This window comes from Halictus rubicundus, chromosome 1, assembly GCF_050948215.1.
Source record: "Halictus rubicundus isolate RS-2024b chromosome 1, iyHalRubi1_principal, whole genome shotgun sequence".
NCBI classification, from domain to species: domain Eukaryota; kingdom Metazoa; phylum Arthropoda; class Insecta; order Hymenoptera; family Halictidae; genus Halictus; species Halictus rubicundus.
Window position 1 is genome coordinate 21,131,145 of NC_135149.1, and position 18,871 is coordinate 21,150,015.

The window sequence follows — 18,871 nt, forward strand, 5'->3', positions numbered from 1 at the left end:
AGCGTGTCGAAGCCAAGTAGAGAGAACTCGCTCGATACAGACCACGTAAAAGGGTCTTTCCTCTTTCTCTCCCTCTCTCTTTCGTCGTTCCTTTGATCGCGCACAAAAAATGTCCCTTTGTCTCGAGCCACAATACGAGCGAGCCTTTCTTTCGACCGGGCCAACCTAACCTGTACTTTACGGCTTTTTCGAATGAAATTGGCCGACCAGAGAGCGCGGGGCTACGCTCTCTCTCTCTCTCTCTCTCCCTCTCTCTTTCGTCGTCGTCGGCGTCGACGAATCTCCTACGTATCTCGAGCCACTCTCCCAGGTGACGAGCGAAACGATGGCCGGCGACCGGCCCTTCGAGCTTCCGTCCAGCTCTCCTAATGGCCCTTGCCACTGATGGTGCCTCTATCTTGGCCCTTTGCTGTTCTACGTACGGTCTCGACGTAACATTTCGCTCCAGTTAGTTTCGCGTCGAACTCACCTCGACGCAACAGCTTTTGCTTATTTTTTTTTTTTTTTTTTTTGGATTACTGGGCCTGGAGTGAGGTTATAAAGGCACAGAATGGCTAACCCCACTTTCAATTCCTTTTTACACAACTTCCTTAAAATTAAGCATACCAAGCACAAAACATACAAAATTGAAACGTCTTATAGAAGGTAGAAGATTGAATTTACTTAAACTTTGTACGATTTTCATTATAATATGTGCTTAACCCTCTCAAGACGGTATTCGTATATAAACACTACCGAACGGACTGGTACACATTAAAACCACCAATAATGCAAAACAAAAGAGTCAGTCTTTTCCAAAGCACTGATGGTACATATGAGTACCAATCGGCTCGAAAGGGTTAAATAAAGAAGTCAATTCAGTAATTTCTTATGAAAAGCTTTTTATAATTTCAATAATTGTGAAATAGCAACCCGGTCATTTTGACCGTGGTAGGTTTAGTGTTAAGACAGATAACCTTTGCCATCTTGTCTACATGAAATCGAGTGTATTTATTCGTACCACACGTGAACATATCCTTGAAAGACATTCAGCAATGTAGGAATTGTTTTGAATTATAACGTAGTAATTTTCAGCGGTATCTTAATGGAAACAGTCGAGTGCAAAGGTTTAAGTCCTGTACCCACCTTGCTCGACCGTTAGCTTGTCCTCGGGTAACATAAGCGGACGCAGGTCGTTACGCGTGGATCGTCGGCGAGCACGCGTCGCGTCGCGTCGCGTCGCCTGGATCGTGAACGCGCATCGACGGTCGCATGTCCCGAGAGGACGCGGTTCGAAACGCGAGTAAAGTACGGAGGCTCGGCCACCGAGATATTAATTATCAATTATTCTAACTAGCTGGCGGACGAGGCGACCGGCGGAACCGATTCACAAGAAACCGAGCTGCGCTCTTCTCGTAGCACACGTGTGAGCTGCGGAGAGAGAGCGAGCGTGCACGCGCGCAGAGCGTTGCGTGCGCCCGCGCGAGCCCGCAGCACACACGCAGCCACGCATACCAGTTCGGGTACATTCTTGGCGAGTGCAAGAAGAAGACGAAGACGACGATGGGGCAGAAGAAGAAGAGGAGGACGACTACGATGAAGGAGAAGGAAAAAGAGGAAAAGAAGAGGAGGAGGAGCAGCAGGACGGAGAAGAAGAATCAAACAGGGCGGAACACAATGGTCCGAAAACCGGAAAGAGGTACGCCCACTTCCCAAAAAAATGGTCCCTCGAATGAAAACGAAAAAACGCAGCCATATGTACATCGCTAACTGCACGCCTGTGCAAGAAAGGCGCGGGAGAGGGGCACGGCCATTGGCCAGATTCCCATGAAACTCGAGCACCGAATATAAGGCGAATCTCCATTCACGCTCGCCCTGTCAACGAGAAAATAAACTCGAATCCATCGAGCGACCGACTCGGCCGCCTGCCTACCCTGCCTTGCCCTGCTCACTCTCTCTCTCTCTCTCTCTTTCCATCTCCCGTGTGCTCTCTGTACCGGAGCATAATCGCGGCCGACCGAAATCCTGGCAATTACTGGCATTGTTCCGCCGATTCGCCGACGTGTGCGCCAAGCCATCCACCCGAAACAATGAACATCGCGAACATTATACTTTAAATTCCGAATTAGCAGATGGTGCCTCTCCGCGATTCGCAGCCGAGAGCTGCAACCATCGAAAAAAGAACGGCGAGTACGAAGTATGATACCAACGAGGTTGTTCTCTACGGGAAAAATCGATCTACAACTATCATCGGGAAGATCGAGGATCCCGCCGAACAAAAGGACACGAAAAAGAGTCTCCGAGTCGAACGCTTTTTCAGTCGACACAAAAACGTCCCTTACCTGCTGCTGACCGCTTCCCCTTTCCTGTGCTGCATTATAATAATAATGCGGTGCATAATCAACGGTGCCTCCGGCAGGAAGGATTTAATTTTCGTACACGTTTCTGCTTCTGGAGCCTCGCTTATCCGAACACTCACGAGGGAGTCACCACGGTTGTCCCGCTTTCATTCTCACGCGCTTTTGTGATTGCTGCAGGTCATGATTGCATGCAGGTCCGCGATGATGTTTACGAAAGACATCGTTATCTGATAGTTTCCAAGTATTACGGTGGTCCATACTCATAATAAAAAGGTATGTATTTTTAATTGTTGGTCCCATGGATGATGGGATTTGGGTCCATTTTTAGCCAGAGTTACAAACGTTCCATTTAAATTCTAATTTTCTAGTGACAAGTTTAAATCATTACTCGTTTGTATTAGGTCCGGCAATAAGATCAACGCTGATCTCGAAGAAGTAGGTTCAAAAATATGTGAAAACAAATTATGGCGTAAAGATTTGTTTTTCTCGTGAATAGTATCTACCTTGGATCCCAGTGAATTAAACAGTTCACATGTGAAACGTGTTCGAATAATAGAGGTCCTACGACACTGTGGAACGTTTGATATTTCTCCGATTCTGTTGATGCCTCCTGCGAGGTATTAGTACAACAAATAAATCCGAAAGGAAGGAATGCATCCCTATCCGATGCATTATTCATTTTCAGTGAAACATCACCTGAGGATCTTTTGTGGGACGATTTCCTGGGAGCGCACGAGGGTCAAGCAAACCGATTTAACAGGATCCATCGTCCCGTTTCCAAGGAAGAGCGGATCCCTATAATCGGTAATCCGGCGTCTGAGCGACATCTTTGATCGGGTATCAAAGCGACACGTGGACGATCGACGTGTCCCGGTTCGCCGCCACGTGGACACAATGAATCAACGTTTATCCTCGAGCCGGAAAATTCATGAGCCGAGGCGAGAGACTAGGATAATTCTCGCTGCGCCATCGACAATGACGAAAACGACGATGTTAATCGAGCGTGGAGAGATGTTAATCAATCTCGTTATCTACTAGCTAGAGAACAGAGAGAGAGAGAGAGAGAGAGAGAGAGAGAGAGAGAGAGAGAGAGAGCGCGCTATTATTGCCGTCCGATAACATCGTAATAAGTTGCCCGGATGCGTCTGCGTTCTCCAATTTATGCGAGGCTGTCGTCGCCGATAAGTTTTTCCGCGGGCAAAAGCCCGTCGTAACTGGAGCAAAAGTGGACTCGTCGACTCGATAATCGATCTGAACGACTTTCGATGCCTCACGAATAAAGATCAACGACGAGTGGCCACGATAAGCTTCTCATAAATTCGCAACGATCCTGTCCGTCTCACTAAATTTAACCGAGCGATAAAATCCTCTTCTATGTCGGGAACGTCTGCTAGATAACTGGGTCGGGAGACCTTTCACCCTCAAACCAGGCGATACCCGAGCATCCGTAGCATACATATAGCACAGACGGCAGCAGCACAGGGAGCAGCCGTTTCGCAACGCGTTGCACTCCGCTCGTTAATTGTTATCGTTGGCTGTTTGTTCTTCCGGCAACTCGCGCCTATTCGAATGCCGGCTCGATTCGGTTTCACGTTCACGGAGATCGTCGCGTCGGATTTTCTCACAGTCGTGACAGAGGGGGGGGGGGGGAGCTGAGTGGAGAGGAGAGGAGAGGATAGAACGAGCGACAGGTCGTACAGGGCAATAAAGATTCACGCAGCCTCCTCTCACCCGGGTACCGGCGAAATAAAAATCCCTATGTAAATGAAATTGCGCAAGACCGTTTCTCGCGGTTTGCGGCGGGTACTTGGCCTGTTCGCGTGTTTCTTTTTTGTCTTTTTTTTTTTCCTCGTTCCCGACGGAATTAATAATGTCCCGAGCCCAAGGCGCTTTTTCTTTTCAATTGCGCACGGCGCGAAGTGAAATTTGATACGCATCGGGTAGAGGAGAACGTCTTCACGAAACGAGCACCTTTTCTCGCGCGCGCGGGAATCTCGAACGGTATTACACTCGAATCCCGCGAGATGGTATCGTGACTAATATGTTCGCGGCGACAAATGAAAGTCTATCTGCCGCGGTTACGGCCCCGGCAAGCGTAATCAACGGTATATTAATTCACCTCGTGGCGGAATTATTAATTCCCGGGCCGACATCGCGAGCGGCTCGATCCGAATCTTCTCGCGAGTATGGAAATCAGCGGGGCTTCATTAAGGATTCCGGTAGCGAGAGGCGCTTACACGTGTGCCGGGGCTCTGCGCGGCTGTAATCTGCTCGAGTGAATAGACGGGGAATAGGGCAACCGTCGGCGTCGCTCGCGAGCCAATCGAAACTTTTGAATACAGATGCGATATCGATCCCCCGCGGGAGTGCCGGACGAGTCCGAATAGATAAGTTCGAGAAAAACGAACGTTAGGTCGGCGAGGGGGGGGGGGGGCTTGAAGCGAAGGGGTGTGAATGAGGCGACACAGGCCCCTTCGGGCGGCTGCAAATTGAATTTCCACGGAGCGCGGAAATGGCGATCTTATCGGCAATATCTGTCTTGGTATCTCCGGCGAAGCCTGGGTCGTGCCGGGTCGGGTCGGGTCAAAACGCGACCTTGCGAATAGTATAATAATATCCCGAGAAGCGGAAGAAGATGACCGTGTACACCGGGGGTCCGGTAAGTGCGCGCATGGGCCCAACAGGTAAGCCTAGATCCTAGATCGACGCCGGAGATTACCGAGGAAGGGGACCTGTCGCCCCCGTCGCGTCACGTCGTTGGAAACGTGGAACGAGATTCGAATCGACCTGTCGACGACGGTCGGGTCGGGTCGAGTCGTTGTTTCCTAAAGTTTCAGAAGGTGCGCCGGTCTGTCTAGGGTCGCGGAACACGATGGGTGTACCCCTTCGGTTTCCGCTCCAATTTGGGGGAAACCGAGAGAGAGAGCGAAAGAGTGAGAGAGGGGGAGAGAGAGAGAGAGAGAGAGAGAGCAGGAGAAGCCGCGTCCCGTTAACAGTTCCCAGGCAGAACAAAAAGGCAACACGGTGTACACATGATCGGAAGAGCATACACTCCGAGAAGACGAGAAGGCGAGCACAGCGTGGCGGAGAGCACGGGAATGTAAAGAGTTGGATCGCTTTGTAAGCGTAACTCGATCACGGCCGGCCAAAGAAAATCACCACGTTGCTACGAGGAAGAGAGAGAAAGAGAGAAAAAGGGAGAGCAAAGGTGGGTACGACGCAGGGTACAAGTGGTTTTCAAAGGACGAGCCAGGTGGTTGCACTACTTTCACTATTTCCACGGGTCTGGCTACGAGGAGCAGAGCGGCGAGGCCGGTCGATCGAGCGACGCGTTTCCACAGGGCCGACGTGAATCGCTTTGTAACACTTTCACGATGCAATTACGCGCCAGTATGCGCAGAACGCCACGGTCTCTGAATCGCGGCGTATCTAACGACGGGCTCGACACGCGTGCACACACACGCGCCAATCGATAAGCGCGCCGAGCCGCGCCGGCTCTGCCCGCGCGCCTCTAATAACACCGCCGATCATAATTAATCGCTCGAATCCTATCGATACCGGCAGCAGATTGCTATCCTCGAGATACGCCCCGCTCGACCCGCCCCGGACAGGGCTCGTTGCCCTCTGGGGCACTGGCCCGGCTCCGCCGAAAGCGAGAGCCGCCAGACCACGCCTACCAAAAACACTCAGCGCCAAAATTTTATTGCAGTCCTTAGCGTTCATCTCTGAGGAGGTAGTGACTAGATCGGTAGCGAGTTTGCTCTGATTAGAGCGAGAGCAACAAAGCCACGCCTACTTGTAACAACCCACACAAAGATAGAAAGATAGTCTTCTGTTGCCATGATAAGATTGAAAGCTTTGCTTATTTTTCGGAGAAATGGAAATTGAACTGGGTGTGGGTACAGACTGCCGCACGGGACAGTGTCCCAGCTCCTCCGAGCAATTAAACCACGCCTACTCGGAAAACTACAGACGCAGAACAAGATAAATCATCCTTCGTCGTCGTAACGATGAACCATCAAAATTGAGAAAAGTTCAAAGATTCATTGCGATCTTTACAGCTGTACGTTTTCAGAGAACTAGGCTAAATGTGGGCAGAGATTGCCCCACAGGGCACTATATTTCAGCTACTTTAAGATCAGAAGCAATTAAACCACGCCTAAACACTCTGAGACAGCGAACGGGATAGATAATCTTTGACGATAAACTAACAAAATTGAGAAAAAAACTTAAAGAACCATTAGGGTCTGTACGGAGGTAGACGTGGGCAGAGATTATCGTTCGAAGCACTATCTTAGATCCTTTAAAACGAAGAATAACGAAATCCCACCTGCTCGCGCCAACCGAGAGTAAGAGAACAAGAATACGTAGTTCTCGTCTGTTTCTTTCTCTAACATCATTTACCGTGAAGAGTGGCTCTCGAAGCAAACGCGAAGCGCTCCCAGAGCATACAGAGCCTGTGCCTGGTGTGTAACGGTTCGCCGATTATCGGACAGATCTGACGAAAGACGGAGAAAGAGGTGTCTCGGAGACAAACGCCGGAGATCCGTTTCCTCGCGACTAGCATGCGAAAGAAGGAACAATGACGCGGCAGGTAGAAAGAAAGACGAAGACGGAGAGAGAAATTCTATACCACGAATCAGCGGCTTTCAGACGGAACTCCGAATCGAGGCTAATCGCTACGAATGTCTCCGGCGAGCGCTCGCACGCTGGAAAATGAAATTAAGCTCTAACGACGAAGACTCATCGATCCCAGTATTAAATTACTCGCGCTCCGGCCTTCCTCCGCTCGAACGCTCCATTCCCAGATTATGCGAGCCGAGCTCCGAGAGAGCCGAACACCAACCATCGCTGCGACAATCCCGAAATCCCACGAGCATCGACGAAAGTCTCTCGGAATCGTTAATTAGACCATTCGTACGACGACCGGTGTTGTCTTTCCCCCGAGGTGGCCGGAAAACCAGGATTTCTCCGATTTCCGTCACGTCCGAGAAGAGACTCGATAAACCGGGGCTTAGGCGAGCTGCGGACCAGAAGCTACCTGTGTGCCAACAGGTAGAAAGGCGCCAGGGTTGCTGCCTTTTTTCACCCAACCACGCGGCCCGTCGTAAAGTTACCATTCTACCTGGCCACGACGCTGCAACCGCGATACCGATCGACTACCTCGAAACTGCCATTCGTGACGACCGGCCCTCGGAAAATTCATTCCCCTAACCTCTGTTCTCTGTCCCGCCCAAGCCGATCAACTATTCCCTTTCGAGGTCGGGAAACGTTTCCTACAGGTATCCTGTTCCCGTCCACAATGGCAGTGGATTGCGACCATAGGAGACGACAAGCCCTCGAACCGTTTCCTATGGCGTGATTGGTTCGTGGGCTTTTGCAATAGTCCGGGAAATTGCGACGCAATCGACCTTCGTTTCTACACAACGCAGCAGCGCTTCTGTAATTAATAGACTATGGATTTGGTGCGTTTATCTCATAATGTCAGAACATTTTTCAAGGTCTACGTTTCAAATAGAACCTCCTAAAATTGTTAAGAAATACAAGGATCGCCATCAGAAAACCTAAATTTCTCCTTGACACTGTTCTAGCCAAAGTCAAGAGCAACTGAACCACGCCTAAACACTTCAACACAGAGATACAGTCACTCGCAGTAATACTCGGACAGTTTAAAAAGAAAAGACGATAACTTTTTTAAGATTGTACTTCACGATTTGGATTTCTTTGAGAAGTTAGAAGGATTAGTTTGCTAGCTGACGTAAACAAAAATATGTTGATAAAATTCGTCAGAATCGCGGAGAAAATGTTACAGATTAATTTTCGCAGCTGTTTTATGTGGGCCTATATTGAAACTGATCCTCCTAACATCTCGAAAAAATCGACGTCGTTTGGTCCAATCTTAAGAAAGTGATCGTCGTTTCAAAACTGTTCGGATATTACTGTGACTGACTGTAGATAATCTTTGACGATAACCTGTCGTTACCAAGAGCAAACTTCGGACTGCTGTATCTCGGAAACGAAGGATCAGCAGGTGGAACATGATCGAGCAGCGAAAATATCTGTCTGCTTGTCAAAAGGTTAACGAATGGAGATAGTAAGGAGGATCAGGATGATCCCAGGGTGCACGAGGAAATTCCGTTCGTGGCGGCGCGAGCGTCTTCTCTGGTTCTTCTAGGAGGGCTAGATCGTTCGTGGCTAGTGTTTGCCCGCGCAAAATATTTGCACGAAGAGACGAGCTCAAACACGCCGGCTCTCCGCCGATGGCCTGTCATTTTCCGAGTAGTACACGTATGCAAGCTATCCAGGGGTTCTCTCCTCGGTGATCGAGCGAGACTCGGTTGCTATAGTCCTCGAACCGCACCGGCTCGGCGCACCGCGCGTTTGGCACGTTTAGGCGCGTGCGAAAGCGCGTGTGTGCTCTCTCAGCCGACTGTGCACACACGCGTTACCTGTGTACACATCGCATCGGCCAGCTTAGCGTGTCTGTGCGTGTGCGTGTGTCCGTCATCCGGACTTTCAAATATATATATATATATCCCGCGACCCCCTTCGACGGGTCCAGGGATTTATTTACATGATTACGGAATCGTCGCTTACTGCGCCGGAATGAAAAAAACCGTCCAAGGTCCGAGGGCACATCGAAAAGTCCCTTCTCTGTTCCGGGCGACCAGGAATTTCGGTGTTATTCCCCCGGCCCCAGAACGAATCGGTGATCAAACGAGCGTGCTCGATCACCGTTCTCGCGCGCTTTGATCCGCGTCCAGCTTTATTATCCAATAAAAAGGAGCGCGCAGTGTACGTAATCGATGCGTATCGCGTTTCGCGGAATATATTTTATTAACAGGCCAGTTAACTGCTAGGCGGCAGAGAACGGTGGTTGGCCGGCGTTCGGGTAGATTCCGCGGCGATTCCCGTTTCAATTTACGCTGTTTTCAGCGATAAATTCCAGCGCGTACCCTCGCCTCCATTAATTACTCTATTCAGTGTCGTAGATGGACGGGGACTCGTTCGGAGCGGGGAACACGCTCGACAACGACGGGGACCTGGGAATGTTTCTCAAGAGCACGGAACCCCGTCTCGCAAAGGGAAGAGTGAGAGCGAGAGGAGAATCGGCGAGTCGTAATATGGTTTCACAAAAATTCAATACAGCTGGAAAAAGAACCGGTGGGGGGGGGGGATTTCGCATGCATGCATGCTCTCGCCGAGCATAGCGCGGCCCGAGAGTCGCGAGAGACTCGAAAGAACGCGCAGATTGCGAATATTCGACGGCGAGAAGAGCGTTGTGTTACGGGGGACGGGGAAGGTAACGCGGGTAAAACGGCAAACCTGTTCGGACGGAATCCACGCTCCTGACACGGCGCAGTCTGAGGTTCGACGAATCAATGCCTTTCACTGGGATCGTTAATATCTCCGGTGTCGTAAGCCGCCGGATAACGAACGGAAAACGAACATTTTCTCCGTCGCTGCCTCGCGCCGTACCGCGCGCGCAGATTTATCGTGATCAAGACGGCGCTGCCCGGCACTGAAAAAGCCGCGCGATCGTAAAAACCACCCCGCGTAAACAATAACCCCCTGCCGACGTCGAGGCAACACCACCCGAGGAACGGTGGCGCAAATCGTTGATTACGTGCAGCTCGTTTTTACCGGTTGCCCCACGATAATCGCTTTGGTTATTCGCTGGCAGGTTTATCATCCCTCTTGATTACGCCGAGCGTGGCCAACCCTTTCGACACGGCTCCACTCGGCGCAGATGCGCGCCGATGTACCCGGCTAACGATGCTAGTGTACCTCGACTTAGGGTTATTGCACTCCGAAATTGGCCTGCGACCGAAACATCCCTTTTTCGTGAACTGTTCCAAAATATTACACCGATGGTTCGCAAAAGTTGTGAAATACTTTGCAATTGTACAGAGCCTCTCTGATAAAAGGTATCGCATCTAGTGATGCGTTTGATCGAAACGTACCATAACAACTTGGGAGGTTAGTGGAAACAGCTTATCCTTGAGAATAGAAAGTGGAAAAACATTTCTAAAATTGTTTAATGCGAACCAAGTAATGGTTTTATGATGGTTTACAATGGTGCAAAGGTTGCAGAGTATTGCATCTATTATCTCGGAAGGTTAGCGGAAATCGCTTAACACAACTCGAGAGTGGGAATTATAAAGAAATTTCTGTTTTAACAAAATGATACACGAGGTAGCGAAAGAGTTGCAGCTTCGTCGAAAATATGGTACCAAAAAGTGACTCGTTGGCTTGCCACAGCGGTGGCGGCTAAAGGGTTAATACCCGCGAGTGAACTAGCTTGTGTTGGCGTTTTCGAGCTGCCGCGAAAACCCTGCCGAGCCTCAATAATACACGGTGGAAACAACCCCTTATAAACAATAAGCCCCGGGGTCGACGGACCACGATCTACCCCGAGAACCGGTGGCGTAAATCGTCGATCACAAGGAGCTAGATTTTGTCCGCTATTCGCCAGACGTGCTAGCGAATCAACCCCTCTTAATTAACCAGCGCGTACCCGGTATGTATTCGGTGAGCGCGCTAGCTGCGTGTGTATAATTACGTGTTCGAGGAACAATCCTCTATAAAAGATCGAAAACTAGGTGTATCGTACCATTTACCCGCCAATTAAACGTAACTAGATCCTAACATGTCGAGTCTATCTTTGTTTTTGCTTCGCTTTTTCTTCTTCCGTTTGTCGAATATTAACTTCTTCGATTCAGCTGCGCCATCGGGATTATTCGCGGCAGTCGTGGATCAAATTATACGCGGCTATATTGTACCAGTGAATCACGTCGAATCATTTGCAGACATACTTAAGCGGACAAATCATTTGTGACGAGGTTAATACCCGCGGGTAAACTAGCTGCGTGTACATAATTACGTTTTCGAGGAATTATCCTCAACGAAAGACTGCAAACGTCGGTGCATCGTATCGCGGATCGTTAATCAAAAGAAGAGTGATTTTATTCGCTACTAGCCGGACTCGCCGCAGCTAGTCAACCACCCTCTCTTGATTACCCGCTAGTATAAGTCAGCTGCGTGTGTGTAATTACTTGTTCGAGAAACAATTCTCCATAAAAGATCGAGACCCACGTATATACATGCGTACCATAAACCATTGATCAAAAGTAGCTAAATTTGACTCGCTATTCTCAATACGTTATGGTAACCACCCTCTAAATTACCCGCGTGCACTTAGAACCCGCTAGCACGCTGTACCTGCGTGCGTATAATTACCTGTTCTAGGAACGATTCCCTATGGAAGATTGAAAACTAGGTGTATCGTACCTCGAACATCAAAAATAACAGGATTTGCTACTCGGTGTACCCGCTGGCAAATCAACCATTCTCGAAACCACCCTCCAGTGAACTACTAGAGAATAATTTCGTGTTCGAGGAACGATTTACCATCTAAGATCGAGACTGGAGAATATCGTACCCAGAGACCATTGATCAAGAGTAACTAAATTTGACTCGCTATTCTCGATACACTACAGTAACCACCCTTTAGATTACCCGCGCGCAGTTAGTACAGCTGCGTGCGTACAATTACGTGTTCTAGAAACGTATCGTAGATGATGGAAAACTAGAAGCACCGTACTCCGAACGGAAAAAGTAACTTTGACTCGCTGCTCGGTGTACTCTCTCGATTACCCGCTGCTGAGTTATCAGTGTGTGTGTGTGTGTACAATTCCGTGATCAAAGAATGATTCTCCATGAAAAATGGAGACCTTGATACCCCCCGTACTGCAAACCATTGACCAGAGCTATTTAAGTTCATACCCGGTGTACCCGCTGGTAAATCAACCACCACCTATGTTACCCGCCAGTGTATATACAATTCCGAATCGAAGGAAGGATTTCCTCCAGGAGATTGAGAACTGGACGCAAATACGAAAACAATCAAGATTCGATAATAGATTAATACCCTCCCTCCCCGCTGGCGGAGTCACCCATTCTGATTACCCGGTTCTTCGTGTTTCTAATTATCCGTTCGAGAAACGATCCTCGATGGAAGATCGAAAACTAGGTGTATCGTACTTACCTATCTGGTAGCGGGTCTGCCTTCCTGGAACTCGAATCCGATTTGGTCGCGGAACTCCAATCCGTTTCCAGCTCCGAAAATTCCACTCCACTGCGCGAAGGTGGCGAGATCACACAAAATCTTGTTTCTTCCAGGGAACGGTGTACCTCTAACCCCGCGTATGTGTATGTGTTACACGTATATATCCACGTCGTTTCGTGTGTATGTGGTGTAGGTGTGCGTGTATCGCGGTGCTTCGATTCGCGGACAAAAAGAACGTAGCAAACGATGGAAACAACGGGTAGCACACACCGTAGAGGGGTGTTGGTGGTGGGAGACGGGGGGATACGGGGGTGGGGTGGGGTGGGGGGAGAAGGAGAGGAGGGTGTCGGTGTGTGAAAAAGGGGGGAAAAACGGTGCCGCGAAAAATGTTCAGCCGCTTAAAAACGTCGCGGCGAGTGGCGTCGACGCGAATCCGTCGTCGGATTGTTTGTCACGGTCGATAGAGGCACACGGAGGAAAGCAAGCGCCATTTTATCCCGTGCACTCGCGGCAACGCGAAAGGTGGACGGAGGACGGTGCACCGCGGGGCTGCGACGGCTATACCGATGTACGCTTTCTCTCTTTCGTCTGTGTATTCATGTATCTCCCTCCCGCCGGTTTCTCGTTCCCACCGTGGTCGTCCTCGGTCCCTTTCTCGCCGAGCCGAAGATTCACCGTGGCAGAGAGAGCGTTCCTCTCCGAATCGATCGCTCGATTATCGGGAACGGTAACGCGCCGCGGCTGTGGATCGTCGCACGATGCAGATTCCCGCACTCGGTTCACCCCACTTGTACTTTTCCTATATTTTATACATATATATATATACTCTTTCTTCCTTTCTCTCTCTCTCTCTATATATATATATCTATCTCTTCTTCTCGCTCTACGGACTATCTCTCTTTCTCTCGTTGTACACAAGTCACTGAAACGAAACTCGATCGCAGACCGGTCCGCCGGGGAACACTACGACCTCGTGCGTCGTTATCGCGAGACACGCGTCCCTCTGGTTATACGGTTCACGATTTTATTCGATTTTGAACTCGGCTCCCTTTTTCTGTTCGAATTCGACGCGGCACAACAGGGTCCGTCGCGTTTCGCGCACGCGGGAACCACCGTAATCGAGAGGCAGGCTCGTGTGCTAGTTCGACCACCGAGCTTGCGATAGTTCTCCTCTACCTCCTCTTCTCTATGTTGTTCTCTCTCTCCGTGTTCAGGTCTGTCCGTCTATCTCTCTCCCGTTCGGTAACAGAGAACGCGAGACGCGCGACACCGAGCTCGAACCACGTCCGTCGTGTGCAGCGAGAGGACACGAACTGAAGCGGCGAGCCGAAGCCGAGGCGAGCCGAGCAGCTTGCTCGGCTGGTTTCACCGTACCGCTATTCGGCCGTGTTACACCAGCGCCGCCACCGGGGCTGCACCCTCACCGTCCATTTTCCTCGATCCTGTCCTCCTCGCTCCTTGTCCGCTGATTTTTCGTTCGAACGGATCTCCCGTGCACACCGATCGCCACCGCGGTTCCTCGATCCTACCTGGTGACGATCGCCGGACGGATCGACTACACGGACTTTATCGGCCTGTAAATAATAATGACGCGAAACACCGGAGCCCACGACAGAGAGCGGGGTCATTGATTTTTTGAGCCCGTCAAGTGTAAGCCGCGCGCATGCGCGATCGCGCCGCCGGCGTGACATCGGCCGTTCTTATACTCGTCCGCCGATGTTCCGGACTTGAATTTCTGGTGACTTTCGCCGGCGGCGCAACCGGCGAAATATTGTTTGAAATCGGCTCCGGTTTTCTTCGGAGCTTCCCCCTCTATTCCCCCTCGCCGCACCTGTCTTCTTTTTTCGACTCACCTTCACGGCACCGACGCAAAGTCGCTATTCCACGCTATGCCCCGGGTCCCGAAATATGCGGACTCGAATGCGACGTATTCCCAGAGGACCATCCGACGATACGGAATCGTTGGATGTTTGAACGTTTTTGGCGGTCGCACGCACGCTTCCCCGACTCGATTCTTTTTTCTCTCTCTTCTTAATTTGTTTCTCTCTCTCTCTCTCTCTCCCTCTCTCTCAAGAGAACACACAGGAACACTTCTTCGAGCGCGAAGTACACCGCGTCACGTGACATCGGACTTCGATTGCATGCCGGGAAGTATCTTGAAACTTCAAGCAAGTGACCGTCCTTGCAACCGTACTTACCTTTGATTCGTCTATTCAACAGTCACGTGATTAGTGCTGAGGGGTTTATGGGTAATTTCTTGAAACTGCGGAATCGCGGTTGCGGTCGTCGTCGGTCGTTGTCGTTTCGCGTCTGTTGCTTTTGGTTGTTTAACAATGTCAAGCGGGAGATAAATGTCGCGGTTCAATACTCATAGTCAGTGGCTGTGCGTAACCTCGGTGAATGCGGGCGGCTGTTTTAGCGTTGTTTCGGAGCGTTTTACCGTGCGAAATCGTTCGTCGTGCTCGGCGTTCCGTGACGACGTCTTTTTCATTGACAGTTTGCTAAACGATCCCGTTCGGAAATTATGCGATCTCGCGAACGATTTGTATTTAACGTTCGACGGGGAACGCGCGATTGAAATGCAGGTTAACCTGCTAACTAGGTTAATTTTCGATCGTACGTTGCCTTTCGATGTCGGGTAGCATTAATGCGACAGGCAGTAGTCTTACGCAACGGAATAAGAATTGCGAATATAGTTTACAGTAACGACGATACGATAAAACGCGGGGCGCGATTAGTTGAATAAACAAGAAAGCGATCAGCGCGAGATATTCGAGCCGTCATCCGCCCCGGTTAACAGGTTAACAATGTGCCGAGTGACAAAGTGTCGGTACATCAAAGGGAAGAAAGACGGTCGTCGAAGGGGGAGCCAGTTCCAGAACAATCGTTATCGCGAACCTGCAAACATTTTTATCTCATCGATCGTGGGACTGGAATTAAAAGGCAACCGGAGGCGAATTCAACGTAACTCTATCATCCGGACATCGACTGGCTGAGCCGCTTGTTACTTCTTCTGCATGGTGGTTCCTGTTTCCATGCACGGCTATAAAGTTCCGCCATGATCTTTTTCCGATGGCATGCATTCTTTCAAGTGCCGGTTATTACCGACCGTTTCTCTTTTTCAATTCTTCTTGCATGTTAACGATAGCCTCTGATAACAGTGCTGTACCGGACTGCTATCTCTTATCGCAAATCGATTCGCAGATAAAAAAAGTGGTCAATCGGCCTTTCTTAGCCTCTGATTAACATTGTTAAGCAGAAAAAGATTGTTCATCCTTCAGGAATTTTCCACAATTGATTTTTAGGTTATGCCAGTGGTTCCCAAAGATTTTATTCTGTTACTTCGATACTGTTATGATTTTATAATATTTTTTTATCACAGCAGGTCCTGTTCTCTTTCCTGAACATAATCTCAGGCGTTCAATGAAGGATCATAGTGGGGTTAATAGGTTAGGAAGAGCACGGAAGGAGGATCGCTAGCACGAATGATCGAACTCCGTAGAATCGTTCTAGAAATAGTTCAAAGAACGATCGATTATTTTTAGCTCGCATGACTCTGTAGTCCTGTTGCATGTCGCATAAACAGCCGCTGAAAAGCTTTTAGTACCCAGAAACCCTGGGGCCCTAGGAGGGTCCCAGTGGCTCTCATTTGCCAATATAGTCGTGGCTACTCTGAATCGTTGGGGCCGTTCAAGGTCCATTGCATTTTATCAAGGACTTCTTGGTGGTCTCACAGCTCGGTGGGATCCACCAGCAACCTCGGGAATCTGTGGGAACTTAACCAAACATCCTGAGACGGTTCAATATAACATAAGCATTAATTAACACTAAAAGTGACTGGCGTGTGTTGTTTTCTAAGAATAAAAAGGATAGAGTTTATCTAGACATCTACTAAATCATTTCTTACGATAGAGTCTTTATAATTTAAACAATTTTAGGATAAAAAATCAGAAAACAGCCATTTGACTGGCAGTGATAGGTTTAATGTAAACCTATAACTCGTCTTCTAATGTAACAAATGCAACAACTGAATCTCTGGTGGTCAGGCAAACGAGTATAAGACGAATTTCGGTCGAACATAAATGGCCCTAATGATTAGACAGGGTTCCCGATACAAAAGTACAACACCGTTGCCGATCAGAAGAAACAGCACCACTTTTTGCCTCCCCGCATTTTCCGTTTACTTTCCATTTACGAGGAAAACGCTATTTGCGCGAACAGCCTGTAATTCTAAGCTAGCCGTAAACCGAGGCTAGTTTAGTTTGCTGAAACCGCGAATCGTTGCCAGTTGTTGTTAAACAAAACCGAGCCATAAATTAGCCGAAGGGATTCCACGTTTTACCGGACCAGTAGTCGGAATCATAATGTTTTTCGATCATCTTCGGGGCTCGTAGGGACCGCAGTCTATCTTATAGATACCAGATGGTCGCCTTGTCGGCGGCGGCGCCAGACGGGCCCGTTTAAAATTAAAGAATAATCGCGGGCTGCTGCTCCGATCGGTTCGGTAACTCGAGCTGCATCCAAGAACAGATTCTCAGTCATGGACAAAAAACCGATTCATCGATGCCGGAACAAAAACCAAAAACAAAATGCAAATCCACCGAACTCGGCGCAATCGTCTCGATTCCGATACGAAAAGAGAACGCGAGATCGTTGCTCTGGTAACGATCGGCTCTTTAGAACTCCGAGAACGATAATGCTATTAGTCGTGGTCAAACACTGATTCGATGCAACAGCGAGCGTTAAAACAAAATTGCAAGCCCATTATTCTTAGTGCAATCGTCTCGATGTATTGGATCGTTGGAGCTCGAGTAACAATAATACTGTCAGTCGTGGAAAACAACTGATTCATCGATGCAATGGTAGGAATAAAAACAAAACTGTTGATCCACTGTAAGTACTTGGTGCAGTCCTCTCGATTTCCATTCGAAAGCAAGACGCTATTTGTCGGTAGCGTTGATCTATTGGTTCTTTGGAGACCCGGTAACATGAATACTCTCCAGTCATGGACCAAAATCAATTGATTGTTACCATAGCAAAAACCGCAAGAAAAATGCAAATCCGCTGTACTGGTGTAATAGCGTGGCTATCGAATCGAGAGCAGGGCGCAAGATTTTTGCGTTGGCAGCGTTGATCTATCGGCTCTTTGGAAGCCCAGTAACGAGGTAATCGGCCGAGCGATCAAGATCCCCAAAGGTTGGTTCCCCTTTCTCTGTCGCGCGGCGGCAGCTCTATAAGCATAGTCGGACGGACGGACGGCTATTTCCGCATGACATCACACCGCCCGCATTTAGGAGCGGAGCACGATTTTCTATTTTCTTGTCGGTCTACATTGGTGGCCCGTGAAGACCTGCAAGGTCAGCCCCACCGAGATGCGCCCCCGGCCCCCCTGATCGCTTTTTATTCCCCGTTGTTTTATTCGTCTCTTCATCCCGGGTCCGGTCTGCGCTCCGGCCGACTGTTACTCTTTTTCCACACACCGGCCAAATTCGCAAAAACGTCTTATTAAAGCGGGTTGCCGCGAAATTTCCGCGATTAAACGCACCGCGCACATCCTTCTCTCTCTTTCTCTCTCCCTCTCTCTCTCTCTCTCTCTCTCTCCCTCTCTCTCTCTTTGTTGAGATATTCTTCTCTTCGGCTCCCTGTAACGCGACCTGGGGATGCCTTGGTAGCTAAGCCGGTCTAAGCCGATCTCTCCTAATCGAGAAATAATTGTACGAATTTGTCCGAGACCTGGTGAACGGGACAGAGAGAAAGAGAGGAGATCCTTGTTGTTCGCGTTGGCTCGGCCACCGCCACCCGGAGGCTGTTTTTTACCAATTCATACTCTCAGGTGGAACAATGGTTTCGGCGAGACAAAGGAGCGGCTGCTCTTGCTCGACGGAGGTACCGTTTCTCGTGCTAACTCGGTTAGCCGTTCGTTAGCGGAATTAGAAATGAAGGTTCGCGCGCGAAAAGAAAATTCGCGGGGAGGCCCAAGAGAGAGAGAGAGAGAGAGAGAGAGAGAGAGAGAGAGAGAGAGAGAGAGAGAGAGAGAGAGAGAGAGAGAGACATTCGAGAAATCAACGTGTTCTCTTTCCGTTTCGAGCCGGTCCGATTCTTGGGGGAATTGTTAAATAGAACATTTAATTAGCGGCGTTCGCTGCGGGGCATTCTTTCGTCGTTGCCCCCGCGTGTTTTGAATAACTGAGCACGCGGAACTATAAAACGATCGTCTTCTCCCCCGGTTGTTGCTGGTAGTTCTTTTTTCCAAGTGGAAACAGACGGACAGAGAGAGAGAGAGAGAGAGAGAGAGAGAGAGAGCCGGCACGGCCTATACACGATCGATCGGTATCTTATAGCTCTGCGGAGCGTGGCCACTGTACGAGACGATACGCCGATCGATACGTTCCGCTAATAAAGTGGATCCACGCGACCGCGGAAGAGGATTTCTGCGCGAATAACTTCATAACCGGCGCTCGTA

General features: G+C 49.5%; 1 protein-coding gene across 17 annotated transcripts in view; it reads right to left on the reverse strand.

Moving 5' to 3' along the window:
* The window catches only part of Eph (Eph receptor tyrosine kinase), a 141,099-nt gene extending 127,074 nt beyond the window's left edge, over positions 1 to 14,025 (reverse strand). For 9 of the 17 annotated variants that reach the window (XM_076793054.1, XM_076793090.1, XM_076793045.1 and 6 more), the window contains exon 1: positions 12,388 to 14,025. The gene's annotated coding sequence lies outside the window, so the exon portion shown is untranslated. The remainder of the gene's footprint in view (positions 1 to 12,387) is intronic. The other 8 variants (XM_076793161.1, XM_076793125.1, XM_076793112.1 and 5 more) reach the window with 4 other exon arrangements.
* Positions 14,026 to 18,871: the final 4,846 nt, after the last annotated feature.